The sequence below is a fragment of the Protopterus annectens genome, chromosome 9.part0 (genome assembly GCF_019279795.1).
Source record: "Protopterus annectens isolate FY-2018-M chromosome 9.part0, PAN1.0, whole genome shotgun sequence".
In the NCBI taxonomy this organism is placed as follows: domain Eukaryota; kingdom Metazoa; phylum Chordata; order Ceratodontiformes; family Protopteridae; genus Protopterus; species Protopterus annectens.
The window spans coordinates 1,215,615,522-1,215,632,427 of NC_056743.1; the positions used below are offsets into that span (position 1 = coordinate 1,215,615,522).

The window sequence follows — 16,906 nt, forward strand, 5'->3', positions numbered from 1 at the left end:
AACTTTTCTGCTGCCTGTGATGGCCAGCTCCAGTCGTCACTCCTTTGGAAAAGTGATTTTTGCACCATCTAGTTTCAGAAGTACCTCCTAGGGAATTTTATATGCTTGCTACTGCTTTGGGTTAATGTTTGGTAGAAAGGGCAAGTGTAGGTGTGGAAGGCAAATTCCACATAAGGATTTGCATGAGTTGTGCCTGTTTTACTTGGGCCAAGAACATGACCACACCACCTGTCGTATTTTCATCCCCAAAACCCTTAGAAGCCACTTAGCAGTGTTAAAACTCTATACCTAGAGAATTGCTTTAAATGGTTAGCGTTAATGTAGCAGAGGTCACATCCCAGAGGGAATCACAGCCGTCTCCAGATTGGCAGGCCTTTACCCAAGGCCTTCTAAACACCTTCCTGGCCTTGCATCAGGCCCTGGCTCTGGTCCAGACCCCTTCGGATTCTACCCCAAAGGTGAACCTGCTCTGTCTACTCAAGAGACGAGAATTCATGATTCCCTCAATTTAATTGCTTCCCCTCTGGGATATGCCTCGAACAGACTCCCCAGGAGAGTCACCTTTGGGGAGACTATTCAACGTTTCTTCATGTGGGACAGCAGTTGGGTCAGAGACACAAAATGGATATTGTGACCTACTCCAATTGGAGTCTCCTAGCCCCTCTGCTGCACCACCCATACACCCTGCTTTCCTGAATGCCTTCTTGGCTGCTTCAAAAAACCTGATTCACAGCTTCCTGCACCCCAATGCCCAGATAGATTCTACAAGGACCCTAATGAGGTAAATCTGTACAAAGCCACATCTGCAGAACCCTCCAAAACCCTCCATTATCACCTGTCACTTTAGCAGTAAGACCCATTAATTACCAGACATGCACGGCCAATTTTTTTGGCTCTGGCTGATTTTGGTCAAGCAGTTGGAGCTCGCTGACTCCCCAGTCAAAGCCATAATATCCACACTTCTTGAATTCTTGCACTCCAGTAACCAAATGCTCTCTCATAGGTTCATACTAGACTATCTGCCCTAGGGCATTTATAAGCCTAGCCAGAGTATATTTGGCTTTCGCCACCCTTTTTAAATTAATTTTGCTATGCCCTTTTTCGAGGTTAGTATACTGTGCCTCTGTCTCAGTGACACAGAAGTGATACCCAGGGTAAACCTAGGATCCCCATCCACTCCTCAAGATTCCTCTTTAAGAGAGTCAATGAGGGACTCTGCCTAACCTGGACTGGGATTTTATTCCAGAGTGAGGGGAGCCTCTGGGGTATGAATATGTCCTCCAGCATGTCCTATTTATTTCAGTGCTGAGGTTCAAGTCTCTCAATCACTTAGCTCTATGGGATTTGGATTTTCTGAGGTGCAGCATGTCCATTAATTCCAGGTTGGACATGGCTTTATACGTCGGGCACAGATCGCCTCTGAGCAGGCGGTATGCCACGGAGTAGAGCTGGAGTTAGCATATGGCATCTGTCTGAGCCCTTTGATCCTCTTGGTGAGGTACTTTTGGGGTCTTTCCAGTTGCTGCAGGTGTCTGGTAAGGTACATCCCAAAAGGGGCATTGTACTCTATTATGGGCCTGATGAGGGATGAGTAAAGCGGCACGATGACCTCCCCTGATCTAGATGTGAATCCCTTCATGATTAGGTGTGCTATAGAAAATGTTTTTCTAACCACTTTGGCCACGTGGTTGTCAAATGAGAGATTGCTATCAGCTTGGGTCCCCAATTACTTCTGTACTTAATGGATTACCACCTATGTGGTAATTTGTGGGCACTTGTTTTTGCCAAAGGGGATGACTATATACTTTTTGGCGTTTAGCTTGAGGCCATGGCTCTGGCACCAGTTGTCTGTTTCTATGAGGCCCTTTTGGAGGATGCTTGTGTCGGCTGGAGAGTCTATTATGGCACCCAGTTTGCAGTCATCTGCGAACTTGGTCAGCCGCAGTCCTTCCGTGTTGGCCTGTACCTCCGAGAAATATATACCGAACAAGAGAGGTCCCAGGACTGAGCCTTGTGGGACGCCACTTGTAACTGGTTTGGAGTCTGACATGGCTACAGCAAGTCTAACCATGTGGGTTCTGTCCTTGAGCCAGTTTGCAACCCATCTAGTGACATAGGGGTTTATATTTAAGCTGGTGTGCTTATCTATAATGCCAGAGTGGGGTATTGTATCGAAGGCTTTTGCAAGGTCCAGGTAGGCTGTGTGGACCACCTTCCCCTCGTCAATGGCCTTGGTGACTGTTTCAAAGAAATCAACCAGGTTTAAGAGGCAGGATCTGCCCTTAAAGCCGAACTGGGTAGGATCCAGTGTCTGTAGGTCCCCAATATCTTTATAAGGTCCATGATCCTTTCCATAGCTTTGCAGACCAAGCTAGTCAGGCTTATGGGGCGATAGTTTCCAGGATCCATTGAGGCACCACCTTTGTGGAGAGGGACCACCGTTGCTGTACGCCACTCTTTGGGAACATATCCTGTAGTAAAGCTGAGACTGAACAGTAGTTTTATGTTTGGGTTTAGCTCTTCTTGGAGTTCATGTAGGACGCAGCCCGGGACACCGTCTGGTCCCATTGATGCTGTTTTTGCTTTGGAGAGTGCGGCTCTTACCTGAGCATCTGAGATGTCAGGGGGGGCAGCACTCTGCTGGGATAGATATTTGCCCTTGTGGTGGTGGTGGGGGGGGGGGGGGAGTTTGCGCTGAACCTGTCAGCTAGGATGTTGGCAATGTCTGGGTTTGGTGTATTTTTTGTCATTTTGGACTAATTCTGAGCATATCTGGGAATTCCACCCAGGTTCCTAACATAACTAAAGAAAGCCTTGTGATTATCCTTAGTGTCCTGTGCAATTTTTCTCTCAAAGCTGGCCTTAGACGATTTTATGAGTGCCCGTAGTTTTTTGCTAATACTGATCAGAGATTCCTTCCCTTTTTGGGATTTTGCTCCATGTAGTAGCTTCCTCCTTCTATTGTATAGTTTGTTTATGGCTGGGGTCCACCAGACAGGATGTCTGCATTTGGAGGATTGGGTCTTGGTTTTATTTGGGATTGCATGATCCATGCATCCCTGAAGGTGTTCATAGAATGCATTTATAAAGGATTTTGCGGTCTGGGACGTATTTTCACAGGCCCGGGGGCTTTGATGGATTCCACCTCTGTTTTGAGGAGTGTGAAATTTGCTTTAGAGAAGTTTTTCACTGTGGTTTTCTGGGCAGGGGGTGGGGTCGGGATGTGAATATCCAGTGAGATTAGTTTATGGTCTGATCTTACCAGTGAGGGATACACTTCTGGTCTGGAGCATAGTCCCCATGTTGGTGATGAGGTCCAGAATGTTTTCCCTTCTTGTAGGAGTGGTAACAAGTTGTTCCATAGCATTTGAGTTTATAAATTCTAGGAACCTTTGGGCTAGGGTGTTGGAGCTAGAGTAATGCTCCCAGTCTGTTTGGGTAGTTGAAGTCGCCCAATGTAATGGTGTTTGGAGAGACCTTCATATTTTCCAGTGTTCTCAGGAAGGCCGAGTGGAGTTCCTGGGTTTGGGAGGGTGGTCTGTAGCAGGCTATAAACTGGAAGGCAGTTTAACCACTGTTGCACATGTTTAGTCTCTGATGCTTCGTGCTGTGCCACCAACCTGGAGGTGTGGGTATCTTTGACTAATATTGATACCCCCCCCCTCCTTTTGTGGTTCGGTCCAAGTTTTGGGGCCGAAAAGCATGGTATGAGGTATAACCTGGTAGTGCTGGGGTGCTCTCGGGAGCCTTGAACCAGGTTTCTGTTACTGCACAGATATCTATGCTCTCCATGCTAAGGAGAGTTTCAAGTGCATGCATCTTGAGGTTTAGACTTCTGGAGTTGAGTAGCACTACTTAGTTTCTTATCCCTTGTGATACCTATGGAGGTGGGTTTGTCTTTTGAGCCTTGCCTAAAAAAGGCACTATGGGGGTAGCAAGAGCCTTTGCCAATATCCGAAAGCCCAGGGGTGATGTGTGCAAGCCGTCCCTAGCAAAGTATCGTGGCTTGTCAAGCATGTCATCCCAGGCTGACAGGCATTGGATCCCCTTTGAATGACACCAGTACTTAAGCCACTTGTTTAAATTGATCATCTTGTCTTCATATTGTGGCATCATTCTTGGTGAGGGTAAGATTCTACTCAAGGTCAGGGTCATACCAGCCTGGGCTACATGCTCAGAGAGCTCCTCTGTCTCCATGTAGTCCAGGGAGGTATGTCTCAGGTCATTCACACCAGCATAGACAATGACAGGTCACTCCAAGGCAAGTACAAATATGACTGAGTGCTTGTGTTATGGGGCTGATCCTAGTGCCAGACGGGCAGCTCACCGTGACCTTCTTGTTCAGCCTGGTGAGCGGGACGTCAGTGTACCTGACGATAGTCACCTATTACAAGTTTATCAGGTGTGTTTAGCCTTTAACGGCTGTGACTGTTCGGCACACTGGCTTTGTGAGCTGTGTTGCACGCGTTTTGTTTTGGATGTGCGGTTGCTTGGGTGTCTGCTTTGGAGGTCTCTGCTGCTTAGGCAGATTTTTATTTATTGCCTCCGAGTATGTGTGTTTGTGTTTGATTTGCTGTCGTGGTAGGTCTATGTGAGACTGGAATTGAGTGTGGTTTCCTTTTCCTCCTGACTGGTTACGCCATTACTGAGTTGAGAGAGCTTAGCCTCCAGGTTTGGCTATATGGTTGCATCTCTCACCGTTATGATGCTATAGAAGCCTCATCCAGGGCTGCCACCTCTGGATCTGTCATCAGGAGATTCTCTTGGCTTTGCTTAGATTGCAGCCCCTCCCTGATGACATCAAGTCTAAACTCCTGGACGCACCCCTAGACAAGAGGCTTGTTTGGTACAGCTGCTGACCTCTGATTTTGAGACCTGTTTTGTCTCTCCAGTTCCATGTTTGTTTTTCAAAGGAACTACCCTGCCAAAACCACCTTTGTGAGAACTTCAGCTAGGAAATTGCCAGCTAAAACCAAAAGGACCACAGGAAACGGCCCCCTTCCAAGTCCATTCCCTCCATTCCTGCTTCCAAAACGGCCCTTTCATGGTAAGCATCGGTTCCCTCCACTCCTACTTCCAAACAGCGCTTGCATGGTAGCCTGTGACTTCAGGCACTTCACCCAGACACCCCTCTCTTCATGCATCTTGCTATCCCTCCCCGCTTAGAATGTGGTTAGGACTCTTGGGCCCTCTCTAATAAAACTGGGATACCTCATGACTTTGGAGGTCAAACCTAGTCCCAAAGACACCTCCTCTGAGACAAAGTACCTTCCAAGCCCCTCAGTCCTGCAGGAACTTCTTCTCTCTCAGGGAACACAATTCAAGAAGTCCCTTCACATGCAGGAGGAAGGGGGTTTTATTCCAGAATGTTTTGTCCTATCACACCTAAACACCTTCCTCCAGACTCCCTCCTTTCAGATGCTCTCTACCTACCCTTCTGCCCCTGCTCCTTCTCCAGGCCTTTGTGTCCTCTGATGTAAAGGGATGCCTATTTGCACTTCCAATCCATCCCTCACACTTTCAGTTCTTTGCTTTACCATTTGGTCTCTATGACCCCAAGAGTATTGACAAAATGTCTGGCTCCAGTCATGGTCTTTGCCAGGACAAAGGGAGTACAACTTTCCCCTCCCTCTGATATCCTCATTCAGGCTACATCCAAGTACCATGGCCCTACAACACCTGGCCTTCACAATCTCCCTATTGACCGAACTGGGATTTATCATAAATCTCAAATCATCCTTGGTACCCACACAGGAACAGGTGCTCCTGGGATGTTGGATTCTGACCAGGTAAATGATGGCCTGCCTTCCCCCAGAAATATTGTTACTTGCTTAAAAGCCATTTCAGCCAGGGAATTTCTCAGAATCCTTGGATTCGTGGCGTCTACCATCCCCAGTGGTATCTCTGGCAAGGCTTCACATGTGCAAGTTGCAGTGGTACTTGCGAATAATCTGGAAGCAACATGTACATCCCCTAGAGTTCATGGTACCCATGATACCATGCCTTGGAGGGAACTGAATTGGTGGATAACCCAAATTCAGGCAAACCCAGGCCTGCCCCCCCCCCCCCAAAACTAGGACCTCTTCACAGACCCGTCGGACACTGTTTGAGGTTAAGCCTTGGGAGAATCGAGAGAGGGAACTCATGGACCCTCACTCGACAAGAGACCACATCGGTATCAAGGAAATGAGAGCCTTGATTTTTGCCTTGCTAATCTTCAAAGACTAATCATCCTTCAAGCAGTCTAAATCCCTTCTGCAGATAATGATGGCAGATTAAGCAGGACCAAGACCCTGTCTCGAGTGGATGCTGAAAAGTGGTGTTTCTGGACCTGGCCCATTGATGGGGTATTCCAGATGTGGATCTCTGCCTCCCCCATGACTAAACTGCTTCCAATCTTCTGCTCCAGGGCACCACATCCAGAAGCATGAAGGGGATGCTCTTGGTTCCCTGGAAGGAGATGTACACATTTGCACCCCCACGTCCTTCCCGTACAAAGTCCTACCTGAAAATTTAAAGAATAGCCTCAAATCTTGCTGGTGACTCCCTATTGGCCAAGGCAGTGTTGGTTCCCCCTATTACTACATCTAACAAAGGGCAATCGCCACAATTATCCCACTGGATGGACCTGCTACAGGAGACTAACACACCCCCAACTGTCCCCACTGAATCTTGCATTGTGGGTGATGGAGCACTGATTCCCTTCAGACACCTATACACAGCAGAATTGCTTCAGGTTTTGCAGGAGGCCAGGAGACCAACTACCAAGAAGTCTTACCTGACTTAAGTGGAAGAGATTTTCTGTCTGGTGTCAGAAAAACAACTTCTCCCTGACTGCAGAACCCCTCCAGTGGTCTTGTTCTACATGTGTGATGAAGTCTGGACTAATCTGCCATCTCAGCATGCCTGACATTGGTATAGTCTTTTGGCTTCCAGGTTAGAAGTCCCTTTTCCTGAAAGGGGTACTACATCACAGGCCCCCTAGGAAGCCCATTCTGCCTCCTTGGATTCTAAATTTTGTTCTGGAAAACTTGACTCTCCCACCCTTTGAATCAGCCAAAGACTGCTCTCCAACACTGCACTTGGAAAACTGTACTCTGTTAGCCATCTCTTCAGCTAGAAGGGTTTCGGAACTTCAAGCCCTTGTGGCTTCTCCCCTTTTACTGCTTTCCACAAGGACAGGGTATATTTATGTACTGACCCAACCTTCATGCCTAAAGTGGTCAGTGAACTGTCCTTGAATCAGGCCATCAAACTGACCACCTTTTTCCTGTCTCCACAAAACCAGGCAGAAAGGATACTTGACTCCTTAGATGTACACAGACAACTCTGGTATTTGGCCAAAACCAAACCCATCTGCAAATCAAGCAGGCTCTATCTTTTGGATCACCTGCGAGCCCTAGGACACCCTGTTTCAAAGCAAGCCGTATCCTCTTGGATATCTAAAACCATCTCTTGTTATACAACCCATGGCAGAATACTCCCCTCTCCAGTAAAGGCACACTCCACTAGGGCAGTGTCCTCAGGGGCATTCAAGGTTTGGACACAGCTGCTCATCTCAAAGCAGCTACATGGTCCTCTGTACACACATTCATCAAGCACTACAAATTGGACATTGTTTCTAGGGCCAGATCAGGATTTGCCAGAGCCATCCATCATGGATTTGCGGGGCCAGATCAGGATTTGCCAGAGCCATCCATCATTGATTTGTGGAAAGGGCCTTCTGGTCCTCCACCCTCTTCTTAGGACAGGAGGTTTTGCACTCTTCATGTTATGGATACAGCAGCATATGAATAGGACAGTGTTGTATAAGTTCTTACCATAACTTTTAGATGCCTTTCACTTCTATATGCTGCTGTATAGTGTCCCACCCAGCATTCCCCCTCACTTGTCCTGGAGTACCCACTCTAGTTGCTGATTCTGGTGGCAGTCCGTTCTGAGAGTGTGCTGACATCCACTTTTTATACCCAACATCTGTTTACAACCGACATATGCAGGGAGAGACACTGGACATCGCGTGCACCCTAGTGGTACCATTAACTTTTGTATGCTGGCCGGATGTGAGAGGCAAACTCCCTTGTATGCTACTATATTCATAACATAGAAGAGGACATCCAAGTTTTTGCACTATACTTATTCCTTTAATAACTAGGATATCGTTTAATAACTAGGAAATCTTGTCTTCATATCCTTCAACCTTTATTTGTGCACCTAATGGTTCTTTGTCAGATGCATGCACCAGTTCTGAAACTGCTTTTAAAAATTAGATCAATCCAAATGACTACCTACTCTGTAGTGAAACCTCCAGGATTTATATTTTCTTTACTTTTCAACCGTAATGAGTCTGATCTATGTAGGGATGGTTACCATAGTTTTACGTGGTATAAATTGAATTTTGACCACATTAGTCTGGCTTTGTATGCTTGTGTTAAACATGATAGCAGATTAGCTACCAAGCAGGCTTTGGCAGTAAATTATCTTGTGTACATCTTCTGATTTTGAACGCTCCATCACAAAAACCTCTGAACTCTGCCCTTCCAACAGACTTAATGTGCTAGGGCATCCATTTCTGTGGAATCTTATCAAGATTGGGATCTAAAATCACCCCACAGAGCCATTGTGAGGAATATTTTTCCATCGCTTGCAGTAATGATATCAATGGGGCTGTAACATTGGGTCCATAACTGTTGACCAAAACTTCAGCCTGTTAAAAGTAATCCACCTTGTCTCTATCTTCCACACATTATTCTACCTTAGCCTTCAGTGAAAGACTTAAAATGGCAACCCTTCTTATAATTGCATCAGTACTAACCTGACCATCCATGCTTTTTCAAACCCAGTTCATTTTTGGTCCCCTTTCCCTGTAGGAATACTCTTGCTGCAAGTGATAGGCCAATTGCAAAATGACTGGATTTTCAGACTTTAATTCCAAGTTGTAAAAATTGTCTGACAATCTACTGGGTAATTTAATGCATCTTCCTGGATTCTCATGAGCAATATTGTCTACAAAGATACAATATCGAATGGTCATTAAGATAACGCAGCAATTGAGAAACTGTCCAGTTACCTGCAAGGCTGAATACAGGCTAGGAAAGTTGGCATGAAGGAATTTTTTTTTTTACAGCTACTGTGTGGGCAGCAACATCATCCACTTTCAGGTGCTGCTAACATGGAATGGAGTTAACAGTAAAGATTTAAACTAGAAGACTAATTGTCTTTGGGTGAGAATGAAACCCTGTTAAAGAACCAGTAGGTAACCCAGGCTACAACATCCTGGTGCCAGAAACATGGCCTCAAAACTGAATGCCAAAAAAATGCATCATCCCCTTTGGGTAGAGTGTCCCCACATATTAATTTAAAGCCCTGAGTACACTATCCGTGAGGGATTTGGACACCCAGGTTGATAGCGACCTGACCACCATGTTGATTTCATTGTACAGAAAGCTTTCTACGTGGCCCACCTCTTAAAGGGTATCTCATCCAGGGAGAGGTCATAACAGCCCTGTATTCTTCCCTTTAGAAGGAATTTGAGTACAATGCCCCCTTCTGCATATACATAGCTAAACACATGCAGCAGCTGGAGAGAACAGCAGTTTGTCACCAGGAGAATCCAGGGTCTCAAAACATCTACTCTACCCAGGGTAAAAGCCCTGTCCCTCTAGTTTGTTTCATACAGACTCCTCAGAAGTGACCTCTTGTCTGGCATACAAACCAATCTCGGACCCCACCTTTGATGGGAATGCTGCATATCCACAAGTCAAGCTCCACTCTAGTAACCTGTATGCACTACCTCCAACCTGGTCTGTGATATCAGTACAACTTGCTGGTGGGACAGATTTGTGTCCAAGAGACCCCCCCCATCCGCATCAGAGTACCTTGTCTCCAGTTCAACCTGGATAACTGGATGGGAAATGGAAAATACACCCCTGGGATTCCACCTGTGTCCCTGTTGGACGGGCTTTGGGTGCTGACTTGTCTAAACATGGGCCAGTAGCCTAAACTTCTATGATCCATAAAGTATGGCATAGTCAACATGTTATGTGAATATTATGCTCCTCGTGTATATGAGCCTCCTACTGTCATTCATAATAAACATGTGATCTAATATGATCTGCCCTCTGAGTTAGAAGCCAGATCCCAACTACGTACCTAACCATGCTCTCTTTAAAGAAGGGAAAAAAAAAACAGTAGCGTCTAACAGTTGGGTAGCTGACTTGCCCAGCCAACTTGCCGTAAATTCTTGTGGCTAGTAACTGGCTCCCGGTTAACTCCATAGTGTCATTCTGTACACCCCAAGCATTTTGCACTCTTGTACTGCACAGCTTTTGGCAGTCTTCACCATAGTAGTAGTTTTGTAAGGTAGGGGTCTCTGCCCATAGCCCTAAGGGCTGGAGATTTAGAAGGGGCATATTGTCTTGTTAGGTCTCCTCTTGGTGTCCATTCCAGAGCAAATGGGTTTAAATACCTTGGCAAAGATTTTGGTGTGAGGGAAACCTAATATCTAAGGAAACCCTCTGCATCATTGGGAAGTGAAAATTTGACCTGCTTTGAGTAGCTTTACTTAATAATTGGGGATATGTCCAATTGATCCCAAATCCTAACTGTTGTGCCCAACTAAAAGAAAATGGAGCATGGGCCTTTCTTTTTAGCACAAAGTCCTGCATTATGAGCCGTGAATAGTCCTGCCTTGTGGCCTGTCTCAAGTTTTCCTCCTTGTTTAAGGATCTGCTCCGTGTCTAAGGATCTGCTCTGTGTCATAAACATCCTTGTATTTTAAAAATAAACAGAGGTAAATGGAGTTTATAAAAAGGGGAAACTAAAGTGGTAACTGTAGAAAGGTATATGCACTCAACTGTATTGTACCAAATGATGGTATAAACATTTGTCATTTCTGCAGTACTTGTACCGGAATAGCTTAATCCACCCACTCTGGTAAGAAATCTTAGTTTTACAACTAAATGTGTTGAGTTAAAAAGGATATGCAAGTGTCTATCTGAAATAGTGCACCTGTGCATTATAAGCATATCTCAGAGAGGCAGTGATCTCAAGTTTGAATTATTTGGTGTTAAAGAACTGTAAACCTGGCCATGACTCTAATTGTGGTAAATACTACAGGCTGAGGCCTTGGTGCTCTACCAAAGGCTGCAGTCTTTAACTTTGGCAGTGTTGTTGCTTGGTACATGTCTTCTGAAGAGTGTGTTGGCCATTGCTACTTAATAGTTGTGCTAACTATTTGCCTTGGTGAATACTGGTCCTTTCATCCATTAATGAGGACATATTTTGAGAGTTCATATTATTTGATGTAAAAATAGGTTGTCTAAAAGCCATTCCTTTGGTATGGAATTTCCTTCTGCCATCCCCTTTCAAACAAATGTCCTCGGGTTGGTTGCTGATGGAGGTTCCATGTGAAATCTTGACAGGTCTGCCCTCATTTCACTTAGTAGCATGTTCTGTCTATTTTTTACAGATGGATATGCTATAATTAAAAGGTGAGCTGGAAGGTTCCAGGGACAAGCCTGCTCCTTCAGTTGGAGCACACTGACATCCTTGGAATATATCCCCCCTTCCCACTGGAAGAGATCAACCACACGTTCTTTCTCCATATCACTGTAAACGGTTTCAGGTTGACTTTTTTTTCTCCCCGAACCTGGACATCTGTATGGCTGTGACATTTAACTCTCTAGTTAAGCAGAACTTTCAGTCACAGCCCATCTAAACAGAACACAGCATTATCTTAAAATGTTCACTGCTAAATTGGCTGAAATATATTTGGTGCTTTCACATGTCATTCCTCCACTACCTGAAAGTGTAGTGCAGGTTTCTGTACAGTGATGTAAGAGCAAGTTTTGCAAGTCTGCAATAAGATTTTATGAAGGGTGGTGTAATGATTCCAATGACACCACTGAAGCATTGCTGAAGAGATCTGAACAGGTTTAGTTTCCTACCCTTTCTGTAAAGGTCCTAGCAAGGTATTAATAACAAAAAGGGGTTATTCACCTACTAAAGTTTTGCAATCCAAAGTGACAGAAGGTGTTTTTATCTAGAATGTGACATTTTGTAAGTAAAATACTGACTTCCCCTCCAGCACACTACCACTGATTAACATTCCCAGCCCGGTTACCTTTGCTGGGTATTCTGTGTACATCTTGGCTCCAACCTTTCTCAACTGTGGAACCTTGCATGTGTGCCTTAGTCCCACCCTTGTGAGGATCACTAAAGATTTGCAGCATTTATTACAAACTTGGGCTGCAAAATGCAGGAAGGGCATAATGGAGTCAATATGCTGTTTAAGTAGCTGAAATGCTTTTCAGTTAAGCAGTGTACAAAGTTGAAAGGAGATTATGTCCTTTAATCGTCCTAAAAAGGAAATCATTTTGAAAAGCAAGCTAGTAGGTATCTCTGGAAAGCCACAAGACCACTTAATTTCAGTAAATGTATAATTTTACTGCCTTCCTCTCTCCTTTCACTTTACCTAAAAAAATTGCGCTTTATTTTGCTTTTGCATCTTCTTAAAAGTTCTGAATTGTATTTATTCTATATTTAAAAGTACTCAATTGAATGTATTCTGGTCATTTATTACTGCTTTGTAGTAGCCTGGTTAAATTGCAACTGTTGGTTTAAGCACTTGGGCTTTTTACATTAAGGTTTGTGGTCTGCACTCCTTGTGGAAGGAGAGGCTAGATTCTGACCTGAGGTGGGAATTTCTGATTTAAAGGTTTATTGTGCCTGCTTATTTTACTGTTTCTGAAATTAGTGTGCCTTGTTTGCTGTGGCATAGACTGATTTGGACATCCTGAATCTAGCTTTGTTTGTGTAACTTGAGCACTAATCCAGGCCATCTTTTTTTGGAGAAGGTTCCCCTGCACCATAGTGGCAGGAGTGTGCAGTTAGAACTTGCCTGATTGAAGACTGCTGGAACAGGGCTAATGTTTGAGCTTTTTTTTTTTTTTTTATTTTGGTTAATTGGGTAATTTGTTTAAATCAGTTTGCTTGTTTTATACTGTATAAACAAATTGCACTTTATTCATCTACTTTTACTGTATTTGTTCTTACTTTATTTTGCTTTTGCTGTTTGTTCTTAAAAGTACTTGCATTTATTACTGCTTGTTAGTAGCCTGATTAAATTGTAACTGTTATTCTAAGCCTTTGGTTGAAGCACTTGGGCTTCAGACCAGTATTACATTAAGAAGGTTTGTGGTCTGCACTGTTGTAGCAGGACAGGTAGTTTAGTTCCCAAGTTGGGAGTTGCTTGGTGTCTGTTCTAAAAGTGTATTAGTTCTGGTTAAGCACTTTGGCTTCGGGCCAGTTATTTTACATTAAGAAGGTGCGGTCTGCACTCTTGTGGGAGGAGAGGGTAGATTCTGCCCTTCTGAGCTGGGAGTTTCTTGTTAAAGGCTTATTGTGCCTGCTTATTTGAATGGTGTCATTCTGAAATTGGTACGCCTTGTTTGCTGTAGCATAAACGTATACAACCAAAGCTATCAGCAGGTCTGAATTAACTTTAGCACTAATCCAGAGAAGGTTCCCTTGCACCCTAGTGGCAGGAGTATGCAGTTAGAACTTGTCTGAAAGGTGTTTTTAGCACTGTGATCAGTTTCTTTGTTCAGAACTTGTAAGCACTAAAACTACAAATTACTACAGCACTCAACTTTCCTCACTTGTCTAGAGGAAAACCGTTTTAGTACTTTACCTATCCAGACATGTCTAAGGGTCGGCTCCCAGTGTTTTCTCCTGTCTACCTGATGAATCTGGGAATCCTGGGGCAATGCAGCAATTGCCTCGTGTACACAAGACTACCTCTCCTCCCACCCAACACTACAACCTGTGAGAGATGCACTTATATAGCCAAACTGGAAGCAAAGCTTTCACCCAAGACTGTACTAGACAGTCAAGAGGAAAAGGTAAACACTTGCACCACACCACACTCCTCACATAGTCCCTTAAAACTTACACCACCATAATGCACACACACGCAACATGCACCTACATTCGGAGGCTCTCAATAAAAATCTGTTCAAGCAACAGACCTCCAAAGCAGAAACACAAGCAACCCCCCCCCCAACACAACCTAAATGACACATAGCCCACAAACTGTGCCACTCAACCACAGCCCATAAGGCATAACGTATCCAACACTCTAGTCATAGGTGACTCTCTATAGTCAGGCACACTCTCTCCTTGTTTAGCCTGGTGAGTGGAAGAAAGTTTGTCAGCTGCCTGTCTGGTGCCGGGATCCACCAATGCATGCACTCTGGTCATTCCACAACAAGTACAAATATGACTGTTTGTCAATGTTGGTGTGATTGACCTGAGACGTACCTCCTTGGACTACATGAAGAGACATGGAGCAGTTCTTTGATCTTGTAGCCCAGGCAGGTAATGATCCTAGCCCTAAGTAGCATCCTGCAATTGCCCAGAATACCACAGTACAAGGACAAAATTATAGACTTCAATTGGCTAAGCTTCTGGTGTCATTCTAAGGGGTCCAGTATCTCTCTGGGATAACATGATCAACAGACCACTATGCTTTGCCAGAGATGGTCTGCACCTGTCACCCTTGGGATTCCAGATACTTGCTAAGGCTCTTGCCAACCCTATAGTGCTTTTTTTTTTTTTTTTTTTTTTTAGGCAAGGTTCAGAATGACATATTCACCACCGTAACAGGTAAAAGTAAAATCTGAGGGTAATGCTACTCCAATGCTAAAAGTCTAAACCTCAAAATGCATTCACTTGAGGCACTCCTTAAAATGGAGAACATCAACATCTGTGCAGTGACTGACCTGGTTCAAGGCTCCAGAGAGCACCCCTGCATTACCAGGCTATAATTCATGCCACACCTTTTGGCCACGAAACACTAAAGGCAGAGGTGTGTCCATATTGATGAAGGATATTCACAATTCCAGGTTAGTTGCTCAGCATAATGCATCAGATTATCCAAGTTCAACTAACTCTGGGCAAGACCGCAATCCAAACTGTAACTTGCTACAGATCCCCAACCATGACCCAGGATTCCCACTCCTCACTTCTTGATACACTGGGAAAATGTACCAAATTCCAGCGGCTTGGATAAACTTATCCACACCCCCACCAGGGGCAGCAGTATCCTAGACCTGGTCATTGCCAACATAGGCGACTGGTGTTCCACACCAGAGGTCAATTCCTCTGTGGTCTAATCCAGCCCACAAGCTAATCACCCTAGACATCCACATCCCGCCCCACCCCCATGAGGGAAACCACCATAAATTCTCCAAAGCCAACTTCACTTTTAATACAGAAGGGGCAAACTTCACAACACCCATGTACACAGACAATAGAGGTACGACTGCTGAATCCTACACAAATGCACTTCATAAGCACTTGCACAAGTGCATGGATCATGCTATTCCTAACAGAATCAAGATGCTATCCTCCAAAAAAGGAAGCTAATCTGGTGGTCCCCTGCCATAAAAAAACTCTACAACAGAAGAAAAACTATTGCAAAAAGAGTAAAATCCCATGATTGGAGGAACTCCCTGGTCCGCCTCAGTAAGAAGCTGAGATCCCTCATAAAATCCTCCAAAGCTAGTTACAAAAACAAAATCACCACTGATTCTAAAGACTACCACAAAGCATTCTATAGCTGTCTATCTCTATGGCATGGCACTAAATATACAGAACCAACTGATATTGCCAGCATCCTGGCAGATAGGGTAAACCTGTCTCGCACCTTAAAGGGTCCATCTCTATACTGGAAGAATGCAATGTTCCTGTAATCATGGCTGCACAGGTAAAAAAAAAAACACTCTCCAAAGCCAAGAACACAGCATCCATGGGACCTGACAGAATCCCAGGCTGTGTTCTACATGAACTACAAAATGAACTGGTACCCCACCTAAGCACCATGTTCAATTATAGCCTCACTGAATGGCCCACAGTGACTGTTATCCAACTCCACAAAGGGGGAGCCACCACAGAACCTGGCAACTACTGCACTATTAGCCTAATGAGTGTGGTCTGCAAGGCCATGGAACATATCATCATGGAACTTCTAAACAGACATTGGTAATCTCCAAACTCTGGACCCCACCCAGTTCGGGTTTGTAAAAGTCAGATCATGTCTCCTAAACCTGATTGACTTGGTTAAGGTGGTTCAAACAGCCTATCTAGATCTCGTAAAGGCTTTTGATGCCATCCCCCACTCTGGAATCATAGATGGGGGTTAATCTCCATGTCACAAGATGGGTTGCCAGCTGGCTGAACCCACACTGTGAAAATAGCAGACTCCAAATCACACTTCAGACAAGTGGAGAACCACAGGGTTCAGTCCTGGGTCCTCTCCTGTTGTCTACTTAGTGCAGGCTAACGCAGAAGGTCTTTGGCTAGCAAAGTTTGCAGATAACTGCAGACTAGGAACCATAATCAAAACTAACTATGTGGACATCCAACAAAAGGGCCTCACTGAGACAGATGCCTGGTGTCAAAGCCATGGACTCGCGCTCCATGCCAAAAGTGCATCATCCCCGTTGGTAAAAACTCTGTACCCATGAGCTACCATGTAGGTGGTAGTTTACAACACCAAAAGTGTGGTGAGACCTTAGACTGGACAGTAGTCTCTCCTTTTAATCACATAGCCACAGTAGTCGGGAAATCACTTCACAAAAGGTTTCTCATCCAGGAAAAAAGGTCATTGTCCCCTCATTAGACCCATTAGAGTACAATGCCCCTTTTGGTATGTACCTCAAGACGTCTACAACAACTGGAAAGGTTGCAGAAATACCTCCGAGGATTACTGGCCTCAAACAGACAGTCTCAAAAACTCCAGCTTTACTGTCGCATATTGCCTACTCCGAGACTATCTCTGCCTAACATACAAAGCTATGTCAAACCCAGAGCTTTTGGACATGCTCCACTTCCCAATCCCTCTTGC

General features: G+C 44.7%; 1 protein-coding gene across 1 annotated transcript in view; it reads left to right on the forward strand.

The window, feature by feature from the left end:
* The window catches only part of GSTP1 (glutathione S-transferase pi 1), a gene marked incomplete at its 5' end in the record, with an annotated part of 94,145 nt that overhangs the window by 58,287 nt on the left and 18,952 nt on the right, over positions 1-16,906 (forward strand).